The sequence below is a fragment of the Schistocerca gregaria genome, chromosome 8 (genome assembly GCF_023897955.1).
Source record: "Schistocerca gregaria isolate iqSchGreg1 chromosome 8, iqSchGreg1.2, whole genome shotgun sequence".
Classification (NCBI taxonomy): Eukaryota; Metazoa; Arthropoda; class Insecta; order Orthoptera; family Acrididae; genus Schistocerca; species Schistocerca gregaria.
The window spans coordinates 462,360,169-462,371,951 of record NC_064927.1 but is presented as its reverse complement, the minus strand read 5'-3'; positions in this window follow the sequence as shown (position 1 = coordinate 462,371,951).

Sequence of the window (11,783 nt, the reverse complement as noted above, 5' to 3'; positions counted from 1 at the left end):
ACTACACTTATACAGATGTCTGAGTTCTGCTGTGTTAACATTGCAAAGTCCTGTAGACATGTAGAGTATTAACCAAAATTGTCATATTGGAAGCAGAATCACATTTGTTACGTTAATTGATATTTTCAGGAGAAAAAGGCAATGTAGCTTCTTATTAATATAATACAGAGTCACAGCTGTGTTTGACCAATCATAACTGATGATGAATGTGCATGTCGTCATATAATGTGAAGTGCTTATTTCAATAGTGGTACAAGTCCATTACCTCCACTTTTCTGTCTATAATGCTTCTGAAATTAATGATCCAAACAAACATTAATAAAGGTTCATTTCTAGCAAGAAGCCATATGCTTGAATATTTCTGGTATCTCAACTGTAGATTTTTCAGCGCTCACTTAACTTTAGGACTCCGTATCTCAAAATGAACAAAAATGCACTTGTAACACTAATGAAATAAGTCCTTCATACGCACACACAACATACCGATCTTGTGAGGCACAAGGCTCTTATAACGAAGTACGTACGTCGTTCAACAGATGGCACTGGGAACAGAATGTTAACTGCGCTTTTTAGTTGCTACTTGTGACTCTTAGTTGCGATTTGTCACGGAAATCGCAGTTTGACTCGGTAGCGAATAGCATAGTATGAGCTTTGCTCAACAGATGGCACTGCTAACTGTCCTTTTTAGTTGCTACTTGCGACTCTTAGTTGCGACTTGTCACAGAAATCGCAGAAAGCAGTATGGAATTCGGCCAACAGATGGCTCGCGGCGTTTATTGTGAAATGCTACTTGCGACTGCTAACTGTGACTGAAATCGCAGTTAGATTTTGTAAAGTTGTTACTGTGATATCTATGACTTCTCAATCACTGTGATTTCTAACAGATACGCGATTTCCTGCCCACCACTACAGGCAGGAGTCGGAGCCTAGCCATGAAACAGTTCGAACGTGTGTAGTAGTAGTTCCGATGGAAATGATAAGTTGCCGGATCTCGCAGTGTTTCATACATCAAAAGTGTTGGAAAGTGACTGCTTAATTATTCCGATGGGTGTGTAGAAATTTCGGAATTTTTAAGTATTGAGCGTATTGAGCAGGTCGGTGACTAAAAACTGTGATTGCATTAGGTACCGATGGACTTAATATTTGGCGAGCATTCTCAACCAAAAACAATCAGTATTTTTGTAGCTATTACGTTTTGGGGAAATGCAACACCATAAACTTGCTAATGTGAGTGAAAGGGATTGTGAGTGACTGTGTTAAGACTAGCACGGGCTTGGCAGTGATACTTGTTCACCTAAGTTCCAGAATATTTTAATTAAGCACAAAATTTCCAACCTTTCATTTCGTGTGAAAACTTTCTCCCGAAACGTAGATTAGTGACTTTAATTGAAGCCTGGTTCACGTCGAAGTACAGTAGCTTTCGCTCTACTTCTCTACTGATGATCTGCTGAGACAATGTTCACAGGTAGGTGCAGGTTCGTCGTAAAGGGACGGAAGGAACCGCGCCGTCGCAGTGGGAAGTTTACAACCCGGGTTCGATTCCCGGCGGGGTCAGGGATTTTCTCTGCCTTGTGATGACTGGATGTTGTGTGATGCCCTTAGGTTAGTTAGGTTTAAGTAGTTCTAAGTTCTAGGGGACTGATGACCATAGATGTCAAGTCCCATAGTGCTCAGAGCCTTTTGAACCATTTTACAACGTAAATCAGGAACATTGTCTCTTAGCGTTAGGGTGAGCAGGCTCACCACCACCAAGAACCGGACTGTCGTCACCAAGGGTGCAGCTGAACCACGCAAAATAACTTTGCTGGTGTGAGAAAGGAGAGTTTCTTAGATAGGGCGACGGGTCGGATGGAGCAGGGAATCCACGAGAGGCGATATCAGACTGATCTGCCGGTGTTGCTTCATCGGGAGAATAGTCACCGAAAATGCGGCACGCCATGAATACTGTATGTTCGCTGCGGGTGTGAGCCCACCTGCTCGATGTCGTCTCTCCTTCTCTTGAACTCTGGAACTGGAGCAGCGCGGCGCGGTCTCTCTCTTTCTCCAGCGGCAATGGGATCTGCGAGCGACACCTCATCGATTGCGGGCCACGCGAGGCTTAAATTTTCATGCTCTTATGCATGCCGCCGTGCGAATAAAAATGTTGATACATCGACCCTTCTGATCCCGTTCGCAGATCGAACCTATTCTCTGCGAGCAGGCGAGGGCAATACCAATCACAGGTTGCAAAAAAAGTGGGGCTTTCAAAAAGTTATCCCAGTTTCTCGACTGGGAGTTGGGGTGCGCCTTTCAGGCACGATGTGATTATTGACCTGCCCGAGAGTTTGCGCGAACTTGTCCTGATACTTCAAGTGCAGGTCTGCGAAGAAAATACATAGTTGTCTGTTGCAGAATCATAATTACGCTCCTCCATACCCTTTTGTGATAATGGGTACTGCGCTGATATAAATAAAACCATTGACCGTCGAATTCAGCTGTAGACTTCCAGTTATTCATCCAGAAGATTCACTATAAGTCCATGGAATAAACATTTCACAATAGGGACCACAATTGATCAATACTTTGACGTAGCTGAATATTCCAAAAATTCGTCTGCCTTCTTCGATAAACAAAAACCTTCGGCTCGCTAGCTTCTGCAAACCAAATACGGCGGACTTGCTCCGAAAATCATATATGCGATTACATTTTAGCCTCCTCACGCAAGCGGTAACTAAGAGACGGTATTTTTGATAAAAATGGAACAGATGTTGGTGAGTTTCATGTACTAGTTCTGCATTTATGTAATGACCGTTAACTACAGAAATATCTTCCATAGTTTTCCATTTATCAGTACAGAAGATAACATGAAGACAGTAGCTTTTCTGAAAATTTGTAAACAAGAATTGGTTTGAAATTTTTGTCTTGCTTTAAAAGTGAGTTCTTAAGTGCTGTGCATCATTTTAATAGAGCAAAGATCCAAATGGGAACATAGTGTCAACAGTTTTACGAATAAATTGTGTTTGAAGTTCTCATATACGGTGAAACTTAAATATTTCAACAACTTAATGCAAAAAGCTTGGCAAGATTTAAACTACGTTCCCAGTTCTCTTTCCCCTAAGTTTTCCGTTGAGGTATAAAATCTCAAAACGTAATCACTTTCTGTAAATAAACAAACCTTCAAGATGCGTGTTTTACAAAATTAAATTTTACTAGTGTTATGTACCATTCAAATATCATCTCGGTCCTTTACAAATGTTTTGATCATTATCAAATTAAACTGAATTCTTCGCAATATATTACTTTTGGATATTTGAATACTACAAGCATCATTGTAAACATGGCTTATTAAAAATATATATTTCCTTTGTTAATTGTAAAAAGAGACAAATAATATGACATTGTGTACCTAATGGTACCACAGATACTATTACAAACCTAGTTATTCAAATAACGAGTTTTCCATGCTGTCAACTGACCGTGAAAAGTGTTAGTAAAGAAACCAGTTCACATCAACAGGTAATATTTTGTTCAGTAGCTGACCGGACTCCTTACTGAAATGACCGATGGCCTGCCTAAAACTTCATAGCAGCCAGAAATGTTTTATTAATGTTATGTACCATTCAAATGTCCTCTCGGTCCTTTAAAAATGTTGTGATCATTATCAGACTAAACTGAATTTTACTAGTTGACTTTGTTCGTCGTTAAAATTGCAGTATTAAAATTGCAGTACCATGAATCCGGCATGCATAACCCTCAAACTGACCTTACTTATACAAGGAGGCACCAAAAAAGTTTTCGAGACTAGCTCTGTAACGCATCAACAGACAACAGCGTGAGGCTGCTTGCAGAGGCACACGGAGCATCGACCTTCACAAGTCAGTGCCCCGAGACACAGGGCTCTCTTTACTCTTTCGTGCAACTAGAAGTGATAGCGTTGAGCCGCACGGGATTAGCCGAGTGGTTTTAGGCGCTGCAGTCATGGACTGTGCGGCTGATCCCGGCGGAGGTTCGAGTCCTCCCACGGGCATGGGTGTGTGTGTTTGCCCTCAGGATAATTTAAGTTAAGTAGTGTGTAAGCTTAGGGACTGATGACCTTAGTAGTTAACTCCCATAAGATTTCACACACTTTTTTTTAATTGTGTTGACTGGCATACATTGTGCTTTATTAACCAAGTCTGCACCAAACTTTTCTTTGGAATGAAAATAACACAGACTACACTCGCAAAACGTAGTGGATTTATAATGAGCAGCGATGCTATAATGTGCTAAACTTGAAAGATTTTTATGCGACACAAAATGTATCTGTACCAGTAACCTACAATATTAATAGAGTTACGTGTTTCTCACGATGTTGCTTTGTGACATATAACGGAACAGTTTGAAATTATTTCTCATTTTCCTTGTCTTCGTTCATCATCTACCCGTAATAAGAATACTGTACATGCTTCTACTCTATAGGACACTGCATTTTAGAAAAGTTTAATCCAGTTGCATTTAGACACATGCTGTGCATTCGTATTTACATGGTGCAAACCAGTTAGAATTGACCACATTGAACAGGTAGTCGTAAGACTGAATGTTTTCTTTTCTTCTCACTTTTGGCAGCTGTCTGTAACCTGTTTTGTAAAACCCCTTATCTTCATTAAGAGCAACATGTAACTAATCTATTTCTGTTAATGTCCTACCAGAATCTCACTCTTCAAATCTTTTCAGTTTCTTTAACAGCACGGCACTAACATTAGTTGAATACTACATATCAGTAATTTTGGATGGCTTCAGACTTACATTATTTGTGTTTAAGTACGCTTCTTTTACATCATCTGACTTGGGAAAGAGAAATTTGCTGACTAGTGAAAAACCGATTTCAAGAATCTGTTTGCAGGCCGAGGTGGCCGAGCGGTTCTAAACGCTACGGTCTCTAACCCCGCGACCGCTACGGTCGCAGGTTCAAATCCTGCCTCGGGCATGGATGTGTGTGATGTCCTTAGGTTAGTTACGTTTAAGTCGTTCTAAATTCTAGGGGACTGATCACCTTAGAAGTTAAGTCCCATTGTGCTCAGAGCCATTTGATTTCAACCAAGATCTGGTTAATTTTACGAGCTCTGTTCTCAAAGGTGTAAAAACAGACATTCAATACGTGCCCAGGATCGCTAAACCCATCCAAATTACCTATCACACCTATTAGTACTCGACTTTTAAATGCACTTCCTTAGAAACCCATTCCAGATTACTGGTTGTATTAAATTTAACGTACTTCGAAGAGTTTGCTCGCTATTCTCTTTTAGTTCTTATCAAAATTACCTTCTACTCCAAACAACAGGGCCGTGCAATTCAAATAAATAAATGAAACGTCCCCGTCATCTAGCCACATTTAAGTCAAAAAGCTCCATTAACAAAATGAGAATGACACTAAAGTGCATGTTGAGGAAATTGTATAGAGTATAAATAGAATTGCTTTGATATTTTTTTAGCTAGATTGTAACACTTTCTCTCAAATAGCTCCATCTAATAAATACACTTGTATTTATCATACACTTTAAAGGTGGTTAAATCATCTTCTTCTCTAAAGCACCCCTTCTTAATTAACTGCACTGTTTTTGCATTTTCTTCGGAAAATGCGTACATATCAAAGCCTGAAACTTTTATTGTGAACATGAATGTGTCTCGCAAAACAAATTCAGTGCTACAGTCATCTTTATTTGGGAAGCACAGATCAGTTTTCATATTACTATCATGTCGGGAGAATTTATGAATCTGAATAGATATTGTTAGTGCAATCGAAGTTAAGTTACTTGCATATGTCAGACAATTAGATACATGTTATGCATTCTTATTTACACGGTACAAACCTGTTAGAATTGACCACATTACACAGGTAGTCATATGACTTAATGTTTATTGCTACATCTCACAGCTACTACACATTCTGCCATGAGGAACGAGATGGATTCCTCTGTTGTTGAGTTATATAGCTGGTAATCAGTAGGTGAAATATGTAAGATTGCCAGCACGAAAGGGTGGTTCAAAATTAATAGCGTGGTTTTAAAGCTTTTCAGGATTTATTGTATTCAACTTAGAATGTTGTAAATAATACAGAAAATGAAAGAGCAGCTGAAACTCTCATCCTTACAAGCGTTCAGTGTGGGCACCATTCGTCACCTGGCACACACTGAGTCGATAGGTGAGTACTTCCCAAATCTTGATCAGTGTGTCTGAGTAATACTTTCAACAACTATTTCTTATCCTGGGTAGATTAGCTGATAGTGGAGGCGCATACACAAGATCCTTTATGAAGCCCCAAACGTAAACGTCGCATGGCGTCAGATGGGGTGAATGTGGAGGCCACGCATCTGGACGCTTGTGAACAATCCAGCGATCGGGTATAACGTCGTCTAACCAATCGTATTTGTATTATTCCACCGAGACACCACGCAGACTTGCTGCAAGCTATATGTCTGTGGTTCAGCTTGATCTGAATGAGGCCACAGTTCTAGCACATCAAGATAAGATTCACCAGTTACAGCTGCTTCACTCAAAATGAAAGGCCCATAAACTTTCCTCACGGACATGGCACAAAAAAATTCAATGTAGGGTAGTATCGTCTTTGTAGGATAGTATCATCTCTTGATGATTTCATGATTTGCTGACTCCCCAAAACCATACGGTATGCGTGTTCTATTACCACTTAGGTAAAATGTCGGTTCGTCACTGAAGACGACATGATCCAAAATATCTCAGTAACAATGCAGCAACAATTTGTGTGGAAAGTTGAGGTGTAAACCATAGTATATAGGCTTTAGAGGTGGTAACCGCTGCAAACTATAAGGATGCAGATGTAAGCATCTCCTTAAGTGCCTCCATACAGGTGTCAGGAGAATTGCTGATTCATGACTAGCCTTCAAAATTGATTCTTTGAGCTACAGGGGAAAGAATCACTCATTCGTTCAGCTCATTCTTCAGTCACTCTTGGTCTTCCAGTCTTGGCCCTTGCAAAGACATCTGGTGACTTCAAACTAAAAATACCACCTAAGGATATTATTATCATTTTTAGTATTACAATGGAACTTAACACGGAATGCACGTTGCACTGTAACAACAGATTCAGCCCTTGCAAACTGTAAAATACAAGAAACTTTCTGTTCATTAGGGGCCATCTTTGCTACCAGTGTTTTCTAATAGAAGACACAGGGAACAGTGCATGGGCACAGGCTTACAAAAAAAACTGGCTGGGTTTCTCCTTCGTCTCATGTATTATCTGTAATTAGAAATAGAGTGTAATAAATGCTACAGAGCCTTAAACCCCCAACATTCATTTTGAGAGATCTGGTACGTGTCAGACTTAAATTTTGGAGAATTGTGTGTATGCATGTGTGTGTCCAAGGAAAGTGTTGAACAATTATGACTGTGATGGTACAAAATGACTAAGTTCCTGCAGGTTGGAGCCTAAGTTTTGAAGTTTTGATTTCTGTCTCTCCACTTAACTATCAAGTGGTGAGATATGTGTGTGCACTGTGATGCAATCTACAGGCATGTCACATTCCAATGACTTGACTCAAATGCATGTGTGTTTTCTCAGCCAATTCCGACTTGCGCTGTCAAGTTGAAACTTATTCCAAGAAGCAAAAGCGTTTACTCGGCAAGTAGCTACTTGTAGACGCCAGTAAGTGAAGACTTGTTCGAATAAGCAAAATGCTTAGTGCACGAATTTTGATTTATCGACATATACTTACATGCATTCAAACAGTCGTAGTGGCTGGTTGGCATATAAATGCATGATGACATTGATGACATGCAAGCGTATGTTCAGTTAGCTACAAGAGCCACATAACCCATCACCCACCAACTGCTACCTTTCAAACTGTCACTGCCTCTGACCTGTAACATGGTCTATGCTGTGTGCCAGAGTCAAAGTCAATTGTATGCCTCGTTTTTACAATTTTATGGTGTTACATACTTCTGTTCATATACAAGTAATGCAAACATGGAACATCCTGAATATGCTGATGTACATATTTTCCCTTCCATTTTCATAAGACTCACATGTCATTGCTCCCAAACACTCACAGTCTTTTCCTACAATTATTCGAAGTCAGCCATTCGTCTCAGCTTTTGAGCTCATTCCATTTCCAGCATTTACTATGGATTTTTGATCACTGTGATTCGATCGCTGCTAATACTGTATGGATTGTTTTTCCATGCTCAACTACAATTTTGTTACCTTACCCTATAGCCAGTAACGACTCATAAAAGTGATATGTCTAATGTTTCTGTTCGTGCGTTGCTATTAAAGTTACAGCCTTCTTTTATGCAACTTGCTTTGTGTTGCTCAATGTACATGAAAGGACATGCACTGTTTGCTAGTATAGGAGACTGAACGTCAGTTTCGTGTTACACGTTTTATAACGAGAGTGGTATACTGTGAGGAGGAATAGTACTGCTGTTCATATACAAGGAAAGTGTACATGGAACATCCTGTATGTGCTGACATACGTTGCAGGCAGTAGAATCTTTTTAGGTGTCGCATCTTCTGATCCATAATATTGGTGGTGGAAAGCACAGTGTAACAGCCTTCTAAATTTAAGTGTATAATGCAGCCATTTCGGCAGTTTTTGTTTGAATGTTGAGCGTGATAGAGTACTTTCCATCGTTTGTTGTATGCAAAGCCATAATACTGGTAATTGCTTCTTTTACTACTTCTCCTAACATGATTACACAGCATCAAAGCAAGTCCTGCTTTTGTATAACATATATGTCTATTAAGAATTTTAAGCATTTTGTTTCACTAATCGTTGGAGAAAACCATGAATTCAGAGTAAGGGTGATAACCATGATACAATGCTCACCCTGTAAATTATCCACCGTTGCACCAGTGCAACAGTATCCAGGGTCAACTGGCTCTCAGTTCAGCATCCAGAGGGTAATGTTAGTCACCACAGTTGGGGGAGAATGTCAATCACAGCTATTGTTCAATGTTACTACAAAGAAATGTCATCTAGGCTCCATTGTGCCTTAGCGTAAATGGCTTTATCAGCAGAAGATGATAAGCTTTTGTTGTTCTCCAAGACGAAGTTTTTTACGCAAGAATGAAATTGATATAATATTTGGGTGGCTTTGGAGAGTAGCTGACTGCGAGTATTGACGGTGTATAGTATAGTATAGTATAGTATAGTATAGTATTTGCAGCTTTACTCGTCCCAGTTTCCAATACATTGATAATAACTCCCGAACTTCGAGACAGTGACCCACTGCAGAATGTTACCAGAGGTCTGAGCAAACAAATTAGGTTCTCAGATCTGTGAATGGCTTGAAGACTACTTAAATATTCGTGAGAGACAAGCGTATTGTCAGGAGTGGCCCAGAGAAGTGTGATAGAACTGCTCTTGTTCTCTATATACGTAAGTTGTCTGACTGACAGGTGAACATCGATCTGGGGTTATTTGCTGATGATACTTTGATCTATGGAAAAGTACAAGCATTGATTAACCGGAGGAAGAAACAATGTGATTGAAATATAATTTCTAGCTGATGTGATGCTCTCAGTGTAGAAAAATATAAGGTAATGCAGATAAGCAGGAAAATTAATCCTTTAATGGCTGACTGCAGCATTAGTGTGCTGCTTGCCATAATCACGTCGATTACATATTTAGGATCAATGATGAAAAGTGATATTGTAAGTAGGCTGTTTAGGTTTTTATGTTGGTAACGCCACGTAGCGATCTGTATGAAAATCACTGACTATGCTGTGTGCAGTCTGTGGTTCGTTGGACTCATTGTTGGAATATTCGCTAGTGTAGTGTTGGGCATTTGGCTGTGAACAGCACGTAGCGTTGGGCAGTTGGAGGTGAGCCGCCAGCAGTGGTGGATGTGGAGAGAGAGATGCCAGAGTTTTGAGAGGCTACTATAAGCGGACGATCTGGACGTGTGTCCGCCAGAAAAAGGAAATTTGTGAAGATGGATGTCACGAATACATATATATATATATATATATATATATATATATATATATATATATATATATATATATTTAATTTTTGAACTATTAAGGTAAATACATTGTTTGTTCTCTATCAAAATCTTTCATGTGCTAACTCTGCCTAACAGTAGTTAATGCCTTTAGTAGTTAGAATCTTTTATTTAGCTAGCAGTAGTGGCGCTCGCTGTATCGCAGTAGTTCGAGTAACGAATATTTGTGTGAGGTAAGTGACTCATGAAAGGTATAGGTTATTGTTTGTCAGGGCCATTCTTTTTTTAGGGATTATTGAAAGTCAGATTGCGTTGCGCTAAAAATATTGTGTGTCAGTTTAGTGATGATTAGAATCAGTAAAGAGAAAACTGTTTGAGTACGTTGAATTTAGCTCAGCTGTTTGAAAATCAAATAACGTAGAAGTTTACTAGCACAGTCATTATTTTTCTAAGGGGACGTTTCAATGTGAAATGGAATGAGCTTGTAAGGACAGTAGTAGGGTATGTATGTGCCTGACTTAGGTTTATTGGGAGAATTTTAGATAAGTGTATCTCACCCACAAAGGTGGCTGCATTTAGATCTCTATACCAACCCGTTCTTGAGTACTGCCTGAATATTTGGGCTCTCGACTAGGTTGGACTAAAAGAAGACATAGAAGCAATTCAGAGATGTGCTGCTAGATTTGTTACTAGGGTTCTTAGTAGAGTGCATGTTTGGTGAAAAGTTTTCACAACTCATACCCTATCCCGAATGAGGCCTCCCTTTCCCACTACGTGAAATCCTGTTCATTTCATTTATACGGACTTACTTTTTATATTACTTACTATACTGTGTGTTATAAAATCACAGGCTCAAAGTGTTCCTCAAGTACATGTTCACACAGCAGGACACTCGGGTTACAGTACGCGCTATGTTACACCCTAAAATTTGGAGCCCTGTAGGGGACAAGGGCTTCAAATATGTACGCAAAAAGAATAAAGATGTAGAATGTTAGTAACTTTTGTTTCGTTTAAAAACCTTTGAGAGTTTTCACATAAAAATTTGGAGGCAATACTTTAGGTAAACTCTCATTTTCAGTTGTTCATTATGTAATTACACTCTCTTGCTAAGTCAATGCTGTAGTATTTAAAGCTATGGTATCTTATTTAAGTATTTCTGTAGATAGATGGTCAAAGGATTGCATTTTCAAATGTGATGAGGCGCTGCAGGGGGCATGGTTGGGACACACGGATAGCTCCGTTGGAAAACTTTAGAACAGTGATCGCTGGCTGATGAGCAAGCAAATTGAGTGTGACTCAGCACACTCCTTCCTATCTGGGTGAGTACGTCTGCCTCGCCCCATGTCTCCGGCCCCTGGGAATGCCAGAGCCACCTTCAGGCCACAAAGGTGCGTGCACCTGTGGCAGTCTGACGCCTAGACCAACACAGTGGGGCTGAGGCACTGCTACGGTGGTAGTGCTGATGTGCAAGATGCACCTCCAACCCCTGCCAGTTCCTGTACCAGCAGCCAGCTGTTCTCCAAGCGGCCTTGATCAAGGGGCGACCCAGCCAGCACTCAGTCATCACTGGGGGATGCATGGTGCTGCCCACCTCCTGCCCCAACCCGTTCGCCTGCATCCCTCTCTGGAATACAACCACCGAACATTCTACACAGCAGGTGGTAGTCTTACCCTGAGCAGTTGTCTGCGAAAATGGACATCTCAACAAAAGGCAGCTACATCAACAACAAGGACTAGACAGGCACCAATTAGTAGTTACAGAAGCATTTCCCTTTTTTATTACCCTGTGTGCTGACAATGGGTAAACAGTAAATTGGCCAGAAACTTGTGACTGTTAGTGA